The following is an 18134-nucleotide window of genomic DNA, read 5'->3' on the forward strand; positions in this document are numbered from 1 at the left end:
GCAATGAGAAGCCCGCACACCACAACCAAGAGTAGCCCCCTCTCGCTGCAACTAGAGAAAGCCCGCACGCAGCAACGGAGACCCAACACAGCCATAAATTAATTAATTAATTAAAATTTAAAATAAAATTTTAAAAAGATGAATTCCATTTATAGGGAGGGGTCATTTAGGCACAAATGATAGTACATATAAAAGAAAAAGCATTGGGGTGTATGCAAATGAGCAAAGCAGCAGAACATACTATATATATCTCTGCAGCAGCTGATTGTGTCTTACTATCTATGTCCTCAGGTAGAAGGGTTTCCCTGAGGCAAACTTCCATAATGCCAAGCCATCCATTTAGAAGTGTTAGCCAAGTTAATGAGGTTACTGGTACTCAGGTGTCATTTCCCCATTGTAGGCACTTAGACCCAATGTGGAACATTAATAAATTGAATAGGTCACCAAATGCAGCGGTCTTGTCAAGATGGAGCTGTTTGTAAAAGGTTATGAATCAGATTAAAATTGTCATTTGTCACAGAGCTAGGGAGGCAATACTCTTCCCTTAGCCACAGATCCCTCCACACTTTTCAGAAAACTATTATATAAACCCAGATTGCAATATTATTAGAAAGCATTGCCAACTGGAATATGCACATCACTACCTGTTTCTCTCATTAAGAGCACAGCAAGGAATAATAACCATGAAATGTCATCCTGGGAAAAGCATAAGCTTGAAAGGAAGTACGGCAGTTGAATTTGGACTCCTATAACGGCCCTGGAGGGAAGGTGGTTCAGCTAAAATTTGGTATTTGTGAAGATCTGACTCAAAACCTCTACTATTTTTCAGCACTGCAAGCAGGAGACAGAGGGCTTTTTTCTTTTTTCCAGTGGAGTCAGTGTGGGAGCTCCAGCTCTGTCCTGTGTTTAGCACTGCCTCAGGGTCACAGACCCCCAAAAGACCTGGGAATCCAGTTCCTATGGTGCTGCCAGTAGAGCTTCCAAAGTAACTCAGGCTAATTCCAAAAGCAGGATCAGCTTGTGAGTTGCAGTGACTTTTGAAAAACTAAAAATGAGAGAGAATTCACAGAAACAGAGGATTTTTATGATTACTTACTGTTTGTGAATAATTTTAAAGCACATTTTACACTTGGAGGAGACTGTACAGATATCATCATATTTGTATTTTCACTAGTTGATTGTAAACATTTTTGTCATTATGCATATGCTAAAAGTACAAATAATTTATCTTTTTTTTAAAGGAGCATGTATCTACTTTTCATGCATGAGAATCCTAGGGAAAAAGTGTTACAAGAGAAAACAACCGAAAACTCTCCACTTTAGTCACTGAAAGCTAAGGTGGTAACCTGAGTTCCTATTGCTTAGCCCCTCCAAATGTCTATCCCCTTATTAACGACTCTCCTTTATTAAAATAATTGTTTCACACAGCACTTCTACAACAAGGGAGCATGACAATCAAGCCTAAATCCATATTCTGCAGCTTGGTATGTGAGCTTCCCCTAAACTATCATTATTAACCAAGTTATAAAGATTTAAGTAAGAAATTTAAAATGTAAGCAAGTTTTAGAGATAAACAGCTATCAAAAACAAAACAAAGGGTAAATTTTACCATAAAATGTCATGTGTGATTTTAAGTGCTTTAGAATATATCGTTCCACTGCTGTAAAATTAATTCTTGACGTGTGTATGTGTAAAATGTATATACACACAGTATGAGCATTTGAAGACATGGTCAAATTAGAATATTTTAAATTATATAAAAACTTATTAATTTTTCTTCTATGAATCTTAACTTTACAAAGCAGGGAGCAGCTAAAGTCAACATTAAATCCTCAGAACTTTATTTCAAAATATAAAAGAGCATCGAATTGGCATCACTCTTTGTCAACTATGTGTGTATCAGGCCTTGCAAGTGATTCTACAGTTGCCTCACAGTGGGGCCCTCCAAGCCTGTGAGATATCTGATTCCTGTGCTCTGCTACATATCTAACTCCTGCATCCAGCAGAGAGCAGGGTCATTCTTAGGTCATGGTGGTTAAAGATGGCTGTCAATTCACTGCTTGGGCTGGGTTTCAAGTCTCCTTTATCTCTGTCATATTGATGATTCCTAGTGATATCTTAGGAACTTAACCACACCAGCGATATGCATCTTAATGGTGTGTTTTGTAGCACCAAAGTGTTTGTATTAAAAGCTCAGTATGGTGTATTTGAAAGAGTCTGTTACCCTTTGAAAGCTAAGAACTGGAACAAATATACACTTTTATTTGAATAAACGGTTATGGTTCTATGCTACCTTGCAGATTTTTAAAAGGGTGGTGGTTGTAATAAAACAAGTTGAAACTAGCTCATCCTGCCTTTTCTTATGCAAAAGTAATTATTTTTCAGTCAAAAATATGCAGTGAAAAAGAATAATTGCATAAGAGGACACTATAATCCTCAAAGTATCCACCTGGTGTTTTTATTTTGATGAATACCCTTTTGGATCCCTGTGCCCATGCAACTTAATGGTTGTTACAATTCTCTATGGCTAAGGGGAAAAACAAGCCTTAATTGTAAATTTGTACATGCTTTATTGCCAGTGCAATGGCATGAACACATTTAAATTGTCATTCCATTTAATTACTCCAATTTTGACATGGACCTACCACAGATAAAATTGATGGCATGAGTTACGAGCACCATAAAAAAATCACTGCTTTCTCCTCAAGGGGTGAGTATTAAGGTGTTCTTCCATATTCTCTACAGTTATCTGCATTAGGTGAAGAAAAAAATAAAGCATGGTAATAGGATACCCATCCTCAAATTGCTTCCTTCCAAACTGAGTAATGTTTGTGACAGGACAATGATGCATGATCATTTCTTTTAGCTTCTCTGGGTAAGATCTGTAACATTCAAAGAAAAATAAACAAATAAATAAGTAGGCGAGTGGACAAAAATCAAGTTTTCTGCTAAATGAATCCTGTGTTTAATTTCTATCATATTTGCTATTTCTCGGCTTTTTCTCAGCAATATTTAAGGTACTCATTATGCTTTTGCCTGAAACAAGTGAAAAACAATCTCAGGAGCTGGGAGCTGGGTACTAAGCTCAAGTTGTGTGCAGATGGACCGGAGGTATGACAAGGCTATGGTAATAGTCGTCGCTGGTAATTTAAAACTGGCAGTAAGAGGAAGTCAGCAGCTCTGTTCAAGTGAGAGAGTGGCAGTGTGGTGCCTGGCATCCTGGCACATGGAGCCAAGTGGAAAAGTGCCAGAGATCCTGGCTGAAAGAGCATAAAGTGCTGGCTTTCTCTTCCACAAGTTGACGGAAGAGCTTTAGCAGCACAGCAGCAATGTTTGATTTGGCCACATTAAACTGTCTGCTACTTGAGTTCATTTTCCACATTCTAGTTTACGACTCACTGAAAAAAGAAGTTAGTGTTTGCTTAAAATGTCTCCATAAGGGCTTCCCTGGTGGCGCAGTGGTTTAGAATCCGCCTGCCAATGCAGGCGACACGGGTTCAAGCCCTGGTCCGGGAAGATCCCACATGCCGCGGAGCAACTAAGCCACCTGTGTGCCACAACTATGGAGCCTGTACTCTAGAGCCCACGAGCCACAACTACTGAGCCCGCGCGCCTAGTGCCCGTGCTCCTCAACAAGAGAAGCCACCACAATGAGAAGCCCGTGCACCGCGAAGAAGAGTAGCCCCCGCTCACCGCAACTAGAGAAAGCCCGCACGCAGCAACAAAGACCCAATGCAGCCAAAAATAAATAAATAAAATAAAATTTAAAAAAGTCTCCATAAGCCTCCCTCCCTGTCCCATGGAGAAAATCTAAATTTCTAAATAAATCTATAAATCCATTACCCAAATAGATGATGAATCAAAGCATCTCTTTTCTTGGTCTTTTAAACTTGAAACTGTCATTGAAAATAAGCTCATATTTATTTGGCTATTGATCAAGTAGAAGTCTTCAATAAAAATATTCTGCCATTTGGTTTCATCCCAAGCTTCCTTTGTCTTTCAATTAAGAAATGGTTTTATGCTATACCAATAGAGTGAGATATTCAGAGAATTAAATCAATAGACTATAAATTATATGTGAAAGAAAACATCAGGTCATTGCCCTGACACAACAGATTTATTATTAAAGTAGGCAACTCCATGCCAATTCACTACATTAGTTTTTATAAAGTAAGAGACAGGGAGAGAGCAATGATAACTTTGGCTTTCTCTTGCTTTTAATGGTTCATTTATAATAGCTACTTATCTCCTATTATTTTAGCTTGCTATAATAATGTCAAGCCAAGAAAAAAAAAGATAATCACCATTATGGGAATGTATATTTAATTCAAGTTTGACTGACTATTCCTTAATCTGATTCATGTATTTGTAGAGTAGCCAGAAACACTCTAAAATGCATAGTGATTCTTAGGTACACATAAAAACTCCATTATACAGGTTACATTAGGTTTAGAGCACAAAACATCAGGCAGTTTTGGTTGTACTTTCATAGGCATGTTACTAGATGAACAACCACATTGCAAGGCCCACCCACAGCCCACCAGCTCAAACCTACCTGTGCTAGCAACATCAAGAATAACAGCTGAATCCTAAGTGGACCCTTTAGCTTCACTATGTTTCCTGGAAACTACTGTCTTTAAAAATATAAAGCATATTTTTGCTCCAAACATGCATATGGACCCATACTCCATTTGTGGATTCTCTGCATTTACCTTGCCATTCTTGAATAATTATTACCCTGATTTCAGTGGAGGTTTGATACAGGCTTCTAAAAGCCATCTCAAATGAAGGAGGAATAAACTCACCTATTTCTTTTGATAAGGCTTAAGGAGGGGGATCCTCATCCACCAATCCCCCAGATACTTTCTTCCAGGGAAAATGGGATTAAATAAATATTCAAGGTGAGGAGGTATGATTGAATCAGGGAGGGAAGGCTCACCACCACCACCACTACTTCTTAGTGATACAGGAATGATAAATAAAAAAACCCTCAGGTCTTCTTGGCAACAAACGGTGTCTCCACCACTGCTTACCCTTGCTGGTTGCCTTATTACTGATCACTCCAGATTCTCCACACTTCTGAATTACACTACTGGTGTTGCACATGCAATTTCACTCTATTTATAAGCAGTGGTTACTAATATCCAGACTATAGAGAACTCCTAAAACTCAACAATGAAAAAGACAACCCAATTCAAAAGTGAGCAAAGGACTTAACAGACATTTCCCCAAAGAAGATATATAAATCACCAATAAGCACATGAAAAGATGAATGAATGAATGAGAAAAATGTGATACACACATACGATGAATACTACTTAGCCTTAAAAAAGAAGGTAATTCTGCAATATGCTACAACATGGGTGAAACTTGAGGACATTATGCCAAGTAAAATAAACCAATCATAAAAAGACAAATACTGTATGATCTCACTTATTTGAGGGCAGTCAAAATCATAGAGACAGAAAGGAGAATGGTGGCTTCCATGAGCTGGAGAGAAGAGAGGAAGGAGAGTTATTGTTTAGTGGGTATAGAGTTTCAGTTTTACAAGACGAAGACTTCTAGAGATGGATGGTGGTGATGGTAGCACAAAGTTATGAATGTACTAAAACCACTGAACTTTATACTTAAAAATTGTTAAGACAGTAAATTTTATGTTATATGTATTTTACCACAATTAAAAAAGAAAAAAGTAGTGGTACTATACTCTACAACTCTCCATAAAGGCTAAAATATAACTGGTAATTCCAAGCATTGGCAAGGATGTGGAGTAATTGGAACTCTCATACATTGATGATGAGAGTATAAATTGGTACAAGCACTTTAGAAAAGTATTTGGCAGCATGCATTAAAACTAAACATATGCCTAGCCTATGATCCAGCAATTCTACTCTTAAGAATATATCCAAGAGATATGAGTGCACATTCTCACCAAAAGACAGCAACTAGAATGTTCAACTTTACTCAGAATAACCAAATATCAGAAACATCCCAAAAGCCATCACAGTAGGATGGATAAATGAAATGTGGTATATTCATACAGTAGAATACTACACAGTGATTTTTTTAAATAAAAACTGTTATTACTAGTTATAACATGAATGAATCTTACAGATATCACATTAAGCAAAAAAGCCATTACAGTACCTACTGTATAATTCCATTTATATGAAATACAATCTACCAAATACATTGGTAGATGTCAGAATAGTGAGAGGAGGGTATTGACTGGAAAAGCACAGAACAGAACCTTTTGGGGTGCTGGGAAAGTACTACATCTTGATCTAGGTGGCAATTATACACGTATGTGATAAATCTTAAAAGGATTATAGAAAAATGTCAGACAGAAAAGTCTACATATGGTATGATTTCACTTATATGACATTCTGGAAAGGGTAAAACTATAGGGATAGAAAACAGATCAGTGGTTTCCAGGAATTAAGGGTGGAAGGAGGTGACTGACCTGCAAAGGGACACAAGAGAACTTTTGGGGATGATGGAAATGGCCTATATCCTGACCATGGTGGTGCTACATGACAGAATATAGTTATCAAACCTCATCGAACTATACATTTTAAAAGGCTGAATCATCTTATAGCTGCTCAGATAACTTTCTAGACCCAAGATGGATCCACTCCCACCTGGGATGCCATGTCAGCAAACCAAAACTTAGATAACTTTTGTGTCCCTGTGATTGCTCCGCTTGACCAGAAACTCAGTGTACCCGGTCAGCCAATCCCCAAATGCCAAGCCAACTCTCACCTCAAACAAGGTTTGACTCTGTGGCCCCAGCCAATCAGATATTTTCTATTTGTCTCTTCCCTGTTCTTAATCCTTTATCCTGTTAAAGGTTCTTGCTCCATTTTGCAGTTCTCCAAAAGGAGACTGTTCACTTCTTGAAGTGTTAAGTAAGTTTATTTATATCACCTAAATTGTCTTCTTTAATTATTTGTTAACATAACTAAATTACAATTCAATACCTACTTTAAAAATATTTAACAATCTGTACACTTAAGATTAGTGCAATTTATACACTTACTATACTAAGTATATTTTATACTTCAATAAAAATTGTGAAATTAAGATTTTTTAAAGTAGAGCTTAAATGGGTTCTAAGACATGTGTTCCAGTCCAAACTCTGCTACTGGTTTGCTATGTCAAACACTCTAGTTGTTGCAACTAGTAGAAACATAGAAAGTATCATGTCTGGAATGAGCCCTGAGGTTCATAGAGGCTCCCTCACCCCAGAGAGGAGAAGTGATCTGTGATGTAGCACACAGCTACCCAGTGTGGAGTCAGAAACTAAAACCTAGGACATCTGGCTCTCAAACCAATACTCGAGTTCAATTCCAGTTCAAGGGAGATTGAAAAGAAAAGAAAGGAAAGCCACACTGACCATTTGGCACTGCATACGCCGCAAAGTTTCAGCTAATCGTGCAGCACTGGGCCTCTGATGGCACATACTCGGTCTCCACTTCCAAAGGTACTGAGAGAACCAGCCAGAAACTTGCAAAGTGCCTTGAGCTATTTGAGCAGCTCTACTTGAATAATCTGAGGTATCAGAGATCCTTTGATAACAGCAATTTTCCATAAAATGTAAATTATGGCGGTCCCCATTTAGGGAGCTCCAACTCAAAATCAAATCTTGACATATCATCTACAAGTCCAGGGCCATCTCCAACACCACTTAGTCACGCAAAGTACACAGACTGTTCTACTACTGGGAGAGTTATTTTAGGGTATAATCTAGGTTATACAACCCTTAATTAACTCCTCTGAAAATGTAATTCCTCTGCAACAAAGTCAACTTTTTCAAGTGTACACATGCACGAACAGCCAGATCTTAACAAACCCTGTGAAGTAGTGTCCACGCGCCATACAGTTCCCAACACTGTCCTGACGAAAGCACGAACGTGAGTGGTCCTGCCATACTTCCCTCTAAAATTGAGACATTAAGGAAGTGTTAAATCAGCGGCCCCTACTTCCCCTTTCTGTGCTCTGTTTCTACCTAGATGACCCTTTGACCTCCCATCCTCTCCTGCCACTAAGGCCCAAGCACCAACTTCTCTCTAACTTCCACCCCCCTGTCAAAACAGAAAAGGCTCTAGTATCAGTTATTTACACTTTTTGACTGACTGGTTGGTTAACGCTTTAGTGTCAATAAGCTTTAGTCAGTATATTCATTCAAGCAGCATTTACAGTTAAACCATTTTACACCTCGTTGTATGCTGAAAGGTCGATTCTCTATTAAATTTTGAATTTCAATTTAACTTTAGTAAGCAAGTAAGAAAATATTTTGGAAACATGGAAGAACTTGAGATCACACTTTGTGTACCCAGCCTTGGGGAGTCATGAACCACATTAGAATAGCTGAGAGGCTATAGAAAGAACCCAAAGGATTTTTCCCTCACCCACTCACTCATTCACCCATTCATGCATTCAGCAAACATTTATCAAGTGTCTACCATGGGCTAGGGATTGTACAAGGCAGAGAGAATGATTAATAAGATATGGTCTCTATCTTGGAGTACTTTACAAAGAAGAGTAACAGCCTGGTTAAAAGAATTTAAAGTCCAAAAGTAAGAAGTGCTCTAACAAATGAAATGCTGAAGGAGGACGATTCGCTCTCCCTGGGACAGGTTTCACAGAAGACAGACCTATGAGCTCAGCTGGAAGGAGTCTGGCAGGCCGAAAGGCAGAGAAAGGGGCAAAATGGGTTCCCTAAATCTTTTGGCCAAATATATTGGGGAGATGGGAAGGAAATGGTTACCTTTTTTGTGCAAAGAGCATTTAAGGCAGGAGGAGCTAACACCAAACCCAGTGTCTTCTGCAGCCACAAACAAAGATAACTTGGGCTGTGGCAGCAGCTGGGCCCCTTCATTTCATCTGTAGTCACATGACCAGGCCAGATGATGATAAGCCAAGATGCCCTGAGCCACTCAAAGGGAAGGACAGGTGCAAGCACTGTCATAGAGTTCCATACTCAAGCCGCACTTGTAAAAATGTGATTCCTCTATCAGGACACATCATTGGAACATAAATTTTATCCATATTCTTTAAAATAGTTAGTATTTGGTTTTGCTCTGTTTTCAGCCGTAGAATTTCCAAGTCTTTTTTAGTGTCAAATTTAGGTTAACAAAGAGAAAAGGCTGATAATCAAGTAATGTCCTTGCCTCAAAATAGCTCCCTTCTTATTAGGAAAGTCTTACCTAACTGTAGCAGCTAAAAGCTTATTTCTGGGAGCTTGCTGAAGACATGGAATTCATCTCCCAATTCTAACAAGGCCAGGTATGTACCCACAATACCCAGAGCCACGCATGCCCCCTTTGCTCAATTTCTTGGCCTTAGCAAATTTCTTAGACCTTTAATCCCCCTTGTCCCAAAATTTGCAGGTGAATAGGTTGTGTCATGAAACATATTTGATGTTATCTTAATCTATATCTAATATTTTGTATCATAAATATTTTTCTGGGATTCTAAAACACAGCTCTCAAACCCCTATTTTATTCCAACCTCTGATAATGTAAGAATGAATATTCATTCTTTCAACAAACATTTATCCAACAATGAAGCAAATGATTAGTTATTCCCCAAATACCCATTCTCTAGTATCCTTTGCATTTCCTAGTATCCTTTGCAGCTAGGTGTGGCCATGTGGCTAAGTTCATCACAATAAAATGTGAGTGGAAATTGTGTGCCACTTACAAGTCACTTCCTTCGTAGGAAATTGCTTGCCTTCCACTTCCCCTCTATCACTCTTCCTAAAAACCGAAATGGGAATGTGGAGGTGACACAGCTTCAACCGTACAGACAAGACCTAAGGAATGTTGGAAGAGCACAATGGAAGATACCCACCTTATGAATGACCTCACGGAGCTAAGGCAGCCCAGCAGACTGGGCTCTTATATTTCTCTGAAATTTTACATGCAAGAGAATTAAAGTCAGCCGTATTTAAGCCACTGTATTTTTAGATTTCTTTGTAACAGTAGCTTAGCTGGACCCCAATTAATATAAACAATCATTCAATGTCCATTGAGCATTTACTATGTGACGGGAACTGTATGCTGAGGAAACATAAAGTAGTGAATGGACAGAAAAGCCCTCTGGGCATAGGTTGCTTACGGTCTAGAAGAAGAGACAAAAAATATATATAAAACTACATCTGCAAACTCTGATAGTACGTAAAGGAAACAAAGAGGGTGCTCAGGTAAGGCCTCTCTGAAGAAGCATCGTTTAGCTAAAGCCTCAAGATCTTAGAAGAAAATGGGGAGGGAGGAGTGATTCCAGGTTGCAAGTCCCTCAGACAAGAAAGAGCCTGGCTCTTTGGACGGAACTCAGGAAGCCAGGTGAACAATGTGAGTAGTGTAGCATTAGAAGGAAAGGCTCTTCTAAAGAGAGATATAAACACATATGTATAATTGCATAGTTACTCTAAACCATGGGTGAATTATCTTGCTTTTAGAGTTGTTCCTAACTTTATTTTCTTTTTTTAAGCCAGAAGTTTTTTTTAAAAAACTTCCTCTAGTCACTCACATATTCCAGATCTGGATCACCTTGAAACCATTAAGAACTCTATCTAACTTGGTAGCATCCCTAGATTCCATCTACAGAATTTTCCCAAAATTAAATCCCCTTTTTCCTAAGCATACAATTTCCCCAGGGTCATTTCCAACTATCTCACCCTCATTTTCATCCTTTCTGACTCACCAACACCTGAAAAGCCCCAAGTTTCTACCATTCTGACACTCTTCTCTTTCCATTCCCTTGGCTTTCGCAGTCAAACGGGGGCATGAAGATTACGTTAACATTTCCCCACCATCATGTCTTCTCCAGCAAAGGTCATCGTAAAACCTTAGCATTTGACCCAAATCACATGTTGATCACAGCCCCAACCAGAACTAAAGGCTTACTCTCAAGTTATACGTTTTGGGGAGAAAGGAATGTCACCTGTAATTACTCTATACGACTTTTATAATAAAATCCTAGAAGTTTAAATGTTTAACTAAATTCTAATAAAAATATTAATTTAAAAATGTTCTCTAACATAAATCAGGTTATATACTTCATTACGATTTGTAAACTCCTTGAAAGGGGATGGTATCTTCTCTCTGTAAAATTTTGCATCACCTCTGAATAAATATTTTAATTAATGAAGGAGCAGAGTCATGAGACAGGATTCAAATAGAAGACAGCAAGAAAGAAACCAGATGACGAGAGAGCAGAAGTTCCTAGTGGGGGAAGGGATGGAATTAGTGGAGGTCAGGAAGAGGTGAAGTTAGAAGGAATTCCTAGAGCCAGGAGAGCAAAGCTAGAGGTATTCTCAAGGGCACCCGCAAGTGATAGGTACGGAACCACTCACCTCCCACAATTATAGATGTTCAGTTAGGGACTGGATGGGATGCCTTCATGTCATTCTCAAATAGGAAAGAAAAAGTTAGGAGATGAGAAAGATGAAAAGTAAGAAAAAGAAAAATGGGATGAGTCAAGCAAGTTAGGGTAGAGAGTGTATATACAATGTTGTTCAGAATGAATGCTCAGGAGCCAGACGGCTAAGTTTAGAAGTGAGCATTGCCATTTTCTAGCTGGGTGACCTCTCTTCTCAGTTTCACCTTCTTTAAAATAAGGATTTTAATAGTACCTACACCTCGTAGTGTTGTGGAGAGGATTTTAAGGAGGCAACCCATGGACAGTGCTTAGCAGAGCGCCTAGTATAATGTGAGCTATCAGGAAGTGTCAGCTACCCTCGTACACGTAGGCTCAGACTCAGAAGAATAACTACTCGAGATGATAAGATAGGAAAGCTGTAAAATAAAATAGGAAATAAGTTCTGTTCTACAACTCAGTTAGATAAATTTGTGTTTTCTTGGTGGACAAAGAAAAGGGCCATCTTTGGCTCTTGTAACGTACTTGTTTAGGTTTAACAAAGTGAAAAGGGTGCGTATTAAAAGAGCCCAAAGCTGGGGAAGGAGAGAAAACGGAATTTGAAGAAGCTGCCATTTGGCCATCTTACATAGATACTTTCTAAGCCATCTGGTCCAACTTCCCTCCCACAATTCCAGGCCATAGCCCACAAGCCCTAAAAAAAATTCAGAGCACCACTATTTGGTTTATAATATGGTACATTATCTGGATTCTTAGTTGTAAGCAACAGAAACTAACTGTTGGTTATTTCATTGGAAAAGGATTAAATAAATGGATAGCTTAGAAAATTGCTAGGAGGACTGGAAATCAAGCTTGAAAAATGGAAAGCCCAGCAGCCAGAGCCAATATGTCACCACACAGCCAGTCTGGTAAGGAGACAACTACCCTTACCCCAAACCCTGATGTTGCCAAACCACTAGAGCTAACTGCTGCTGGATGTTTATCTACAGCACCTTCACATGGCTGTGCTGGAAACAGATGAGCCTACCGAGAAAGCAAGGGTATGGCCTTTTCTGGCTCACAGTGAGAAATTCTCTAAACATAAAAGGTTCAGATGTTGGCCAATCCCACTAAAAGAAATAGGGGAGAGGGAAGAAAGAAAAGAAAGAAAAGTATCTTACGTAATAAGTAATGATACTTCCACTGTTTTAACTAATCATCAAATAAAAACTCTACCACATAAACACAGATAATATTTATGATATAACATGAGTGAAAAAATGTGGAATTCAAAATTGTGGTACACAATAATTGCCTTTAAGTAAAAGTATGCACAGGGCCAAAGACTGGACTCTAGAAAAAAGCTATATTTTGGGGAATGTGATGGTAATCGGTAATTTTCTTCATTAATAATTTTATCTGTATGATATTATAGAACCATGCTATTTCTTTACTAGGCTATGAGTATTGCAAGCAAATAATTGTTATTCTGAGAGCTTCAATTCTGTCAGCAATAAAACCCCAAATAGAAAAATTAACTTTTTTGTATGCATGTTCGTAATTATATATTTTTAATATATTTTTCAACAGAACTAAGATCATTCATAGTGTACATATAGGTTTACAACAACTTAACACTAGGCTTCTAAAATACAAACATTTTAAATCTGAAATTAAATTTAAGGTTAGTCTTAATTACATTTTACTTTCATATTCTTAAGATATGAGGCTTCAGTATGTGAGAATTAAATACATGGGCTGTCAATTTCAACTTTACTGATCACTATGTAATGGAGAGCAACTTAGAGAACTTCTCTAAACTTCAGTTTCTCCATCTGTAAATGGGAATAGTAAATACCCATAAGGCTGTTCTGAAGACTAACTGAGATATGATACACATAAAACTCTTAGCTCAGCATCTGGTACCAAGAAAGTTAATAATAAATATTAGCATACAAAGAATAAGTTGTCACAACTTGCTAAAGTCTGGATCTCTCTCATAGAAGGAGTGTATTGGATGTAAGATAATGAATTGCAAGTGAAGTCCTCGTGGTTCATAGGAACCAGAATGCCCTCAACTTCCATCGTGTCTGAATCAGGGAATAACCTGGGAATTAACATGCCATCTGAGCAGCTTGGGCAGGGCAATTAAGAAGCCTGGCTTTTTTCTTGATTTTGTCTCTGTTTCATCTGTCAAATCACATTAAAAAAAATTCTGAAATGGAAGAAATAAAATGGATCAGCCAGTTCCTTTTTACCCTGCTTAATATCCTGTGGGATAGGATGGATGTGAGCAGTCACCTTTTCTGTAAGATTCTTGGAGGTAAGTAGGAAGGAAGAAACCCTCTGGGCATATATCTAGTTATTCAAACCTGCTTATTCTTAATAACTTTTAGATCTTCAGTATTTAATTATTACTGAAATTAATTACTGTTAATTACTATACTTAATATAGTAATTAATCATTAATGTTATTAATATATCTAACTTGAGATTAACTTTTGCCTGCCAGTTCTAATATCCACTTAAGTACCTATTAAAGATATAAGAAAATATTTTTTTTTCTTACCACTATTGCTGCTAGTACCTTTCTGGACCTTAGGTTCTTCACCTGTAAAGTAGAGAAACCAAATTAGATGACTTCTAACGTCTCTTCTTGTCTCAGATTCTGTGATTCAAAACTAAATAATATCAGTAATATTGTAACGTTTGTAATTATGCCAAGTCCTTGTTCACTTATGAAAATTAGAAAAGGGAAGAAGCAAATGTGTTTCTACATACAATTCAATCTGACTTTGTGCAGACTGAGTTCTGAGAATAACTGACTTCTGAAGACTGGCTCTCTTTAGGCCTCATGATACATTCCTTGAAGTTCTGGTTGTTCTTGTTATTCTCAGTCAAGAACTGTAAAGTGGTAAACTATGAGGACTGGCCCCTTTGGGTGAGGATGAATTATTCTTTTCCTTTATTCTTTAAATGCAAATTGTGACTGATTTTCAGTATATCAAATAACCAAATGAAAGCTGGGGGGTGGGACTTCATGCATTCAAATGTTTCCAACCATATGGATGTTAGCTTTCATAGAGACAACACATTTATATTTTACATTGAATACTTCCAATTTTCTGCACATGTTAGGCATGCCACAGGCATCATTTGTGAATATAAACAGTATCTTTCTTCTCCCTGAAAATTATTTCCTTAACCAATTAGTGTCAGACATGAAAAACAGTCTTTATTAAGTTAATCCTCTCATTGACTTTACTGTTAATTTTGACCTCTCTCTTTAGCTTTGTTTTCATTCAAATACTTGCCATTTGCTAATTTTCCCGAGAAGGTACAGCCATAGTTTGCACATACATCTGATATTAAACAGTCAGCTTTCCCAGCTCTCTAATTCTTTACCAGCATGATAGTACCTGTATCAAACACCAATAGCCTGATAAGTCCTCTTTGTAGAGGACTTATGTGGTTGGCACCATGGAGAAACACTACAACAAAATGCATAAGAATTTGGACTCTGGATTCAGTGGACAAGTTACTTAACATCTTATGCCTCTCCGTTTCCTTATCTGAAAATCAAAAGAATAAAAACACTTCCCTCTTGGTGCGGATTAAATGAGTTAATGTAAGTAAAGTATTTGACATAGGGCTTAGCTCAGAGTAATCCTGAATAAACACCAGACTTTCAAGATTCTGAAAAATCACATAAATTTTAGAGGGTAACTTTAAAGTCAACAAGAACATTTGCCTTATTTTATAATTTAAGAATCTCAAAGTATAGAAAGGTTAAGTATCCTACCTACCTAAGCTTCTCCTGTGAAAGAGAAAAGACTAAACACAGGTGTCCTGAATTCCAGTCCAGAGCACTTTCCTCAGGGACTGTCTCCTCATTATTAAACGTCAAGAGCCCTGCCCTCAAGAAGCTTAAGATCTCTTAGGGGGAGTTAAAACTCACACACAACTCCCGTTACTTGTTCTATAACAAAGCTTCCTGCGCAAAAGGTGGAGCTCTGAGGGGCTCAGCTGATAGAGTGGAAAGTAGTACAGGAAACTTTCTAGAAAGAAGTGCGACTTGAGGCAAGGCAGGGTTTGACTCTACAACTGAATAAGGAGAGGACACTTGAGAAGCAAGGCTGTTTCCCTGAGCAGAGAAGTACTTGTCTCTCTAGGAACATTCACTGTTTAGAAACTCACCACACCTGCAACCCTCACCTCTACCCTCAAAGCATCTTAGTCGAACTAGAAGGGGAATGAACATATTACTCAATTAAACGTATGTTGAAAATACCTGAGAGGAGGGGGCAGGCAGGGAGTAAAGTCTCTCTCCGCTTTCAAATCAGAAAGGTGAACTAGGGGGCTAGGTTTCCGACCTGGGTTTCTTCTCCCGGCGGTGAATGTTCTGTCCTGGACCCCGTGGGGCGGGGCGTGGTTCGCGAGCTGGACAGAAGGCCTAGGCCCTCACCGGGAGGAGTCAGGCGGCCGCCTGCGGCATTTTAGGCCGCATCTCTCAGGCCCTGCGACTCCATCCCCGGAGCAGCCAGAGGCAAGAGGTGCCGGCTGGGAAAGAAGGAGGAGACGGGAGGCGAGGTGGTCCCTTGAGACCCGGCGGGGCTCTCAGACGCCGCGGGAGACGCGCCCTGACTCCGGTGGCGTTCACGGTCAACCCCGCGGGCGCTGCTCGGCTGCCCGGGAGGCCCGGGTGCTGCTGCCTCCTGCTCCGCGTGGGTCCCGCGAGGACGTGAAAGGAAGCGCGGCGTTCGCTCCGGAAGGCGGGGAAGCCGAGGGGGCAAGTCGCTATAGCCGCGACGTCTGGGCTCTCCGCCACCCCCGCGGGCCCGCAGAGACCGGACGGCACCCCCCGAACCCCGTCCCTCAAGGCAGTAGCACCGGCCGGGTCTCCGCGCCCGCCGTGCTCTCGCCGAGGCTGGGGCAGCTGCCCCCTGCGCGCTCTGAAGCAAGGAGCCCATTTGCTCCTCAGAATGGAAAATTCCCGTCCAAGAACATTACTGATATTGGGGGGAGGGGTGTCCCCTACCATCTCAAATCATTGCTTTCTGCCTTCGTATGAGTCTATGGCGATTTTTCTGTTAAAAGGTAGCAGGTCGTAATTTGTGAAGTGTCCAGCGCGGCTCAAAAGTCGCCCGATTTAAAAAGAAAAAAGTCATTCAGTAATTTTTCCTTTATTTTCTGTTGCAAGCAGTTGCTTGGTGCTTTTTTTTTCTTTCTTTCTTTCTTTTTTAACTAACCAAGTAACCACCCAAACCTAAAAGGAAAACGTAAAGCAATCTGATTTCTATAGATTAGCCCTGTGACTAGACGTTTTACAAACACATTTTTAACAAGAAAAATGTAATGGGATGTTTAAAAAATGGAGACATATTTTAGATGTGTCTGGAGATGCTGAGAAAGAAACATTGGGCTTTTCACTTATTTACAATAAGCTCAAAATGCAGTCTTTCCAGACTGTTTTGCATGATGTAATTGGGGTTTGGGATGGGGGGGTGGGGTCATAGGTTAGTGTCTATGGAGCAGCGTTGATTATTACTTGGTTTTCAGTTCTGCGGCCCGAAGGTCAGCTATATTTGATGATCGGTGTTATTAAAAATAAGGCTCTAAAACGCTAGGGATTCCAGTTAAGCTCTTCAAACACTGACAGCCCTAGATGTCCCTTTGGGCAGCAGGTTCTGCTGAGATCAGTAGAACCCCACTGAGGAAGGAAAACGAGGCAGGTTGTGTTGTAAGGAAACTTTATGTTAATTGTTTGGGCTTGAGGTGCCTTGCTTGTGTGTGTGTGTGTGTGTGTGTGTGTGTGTGTGTGAGTTTTAGGTAAATGAGTAAGTGGTGGAGAAAAGAAATTTGGACCAGAACAATTCAGGAGGATATGCTGTGCCACAAAACAAACAAGCACCAAAAAAAAAAAAAAAAAAAAAAAACGATTCAGGGTTAAGACGCCCCCTGGAATGTTCCTTGCATCTCTAAGCCCTTCCTGGCTGATACCACTTGACAGTTTAAGGGAGGTTGTTGAACTTGGGTACAAACAACTCCTCTTTCATTTGTTCCTCTCTAGTCTAGGTTTAGAAACAACAACAACAAATATACATATGTTGAACATGCCTGCTCCCTCTATCTCTATTTTTATATTTTTAGAACATATGTCTTTAACAGCAAGTAGCCCAACATTTTGTTGTTCAAAGAAGATGGCAGAAACATTCCATCTGCCATACTGGGAGATTGTTTCAAAGAGTCAGTAATCCTGATGGCCTCAAAATCAAAGACTTGACTGAGTGTGTGGTTAGTAAACCAGAAGTAGAAAAATTTAAACAATATCCAGCCTGAAACTAATCATATTGAGTAAATGGGAAGGAACAAAATAAAATCAGGAATTTAGAATTCAGTGCACTGGCCTCAGGTGCTAAGCCACTCTGGTTTTTATTTAGGAAATAAGAGCATTGATATTATGTGCTCTGTGTCAAATCAATCCACCTCTGGGTGCCTTATCTCTCTGACGCATAAAATTAGGGTTTGGGTAGCTGGATTTCTATCCATTCTGGTCACCTAAACACAAGAAGTCCTAAGACAGAACTTCCGTGTGTTCTCAGAAATGCAGGAAAAAGTAGATTATCTTCAGCAGAAGGTCACCAAAGTTAGCCGTCTAGTGAGTAGCTCATCTGATAGGGGCATGATGTTCTTGTGTGTGTTGAAAAAGCCATAGCATTTCCGAGAGAGGTATTTTACAGTCCCAACCAATATTAAGAAAGATGCCGTTCACG

Source organism: Phocoena phocoena, chromosome 9, assembly GCF_963924675.1.
Source record: "Phocoena phocoena chromosome 9, mPhoPho1.1, whole genome shotgun sequence".
Lineage (NCBI taxonomy): Eukaryota > Metazoa > Chordata > Mammalia > Artiodactyla > Phocoenidae > Phocoena > Phocoena phocoena.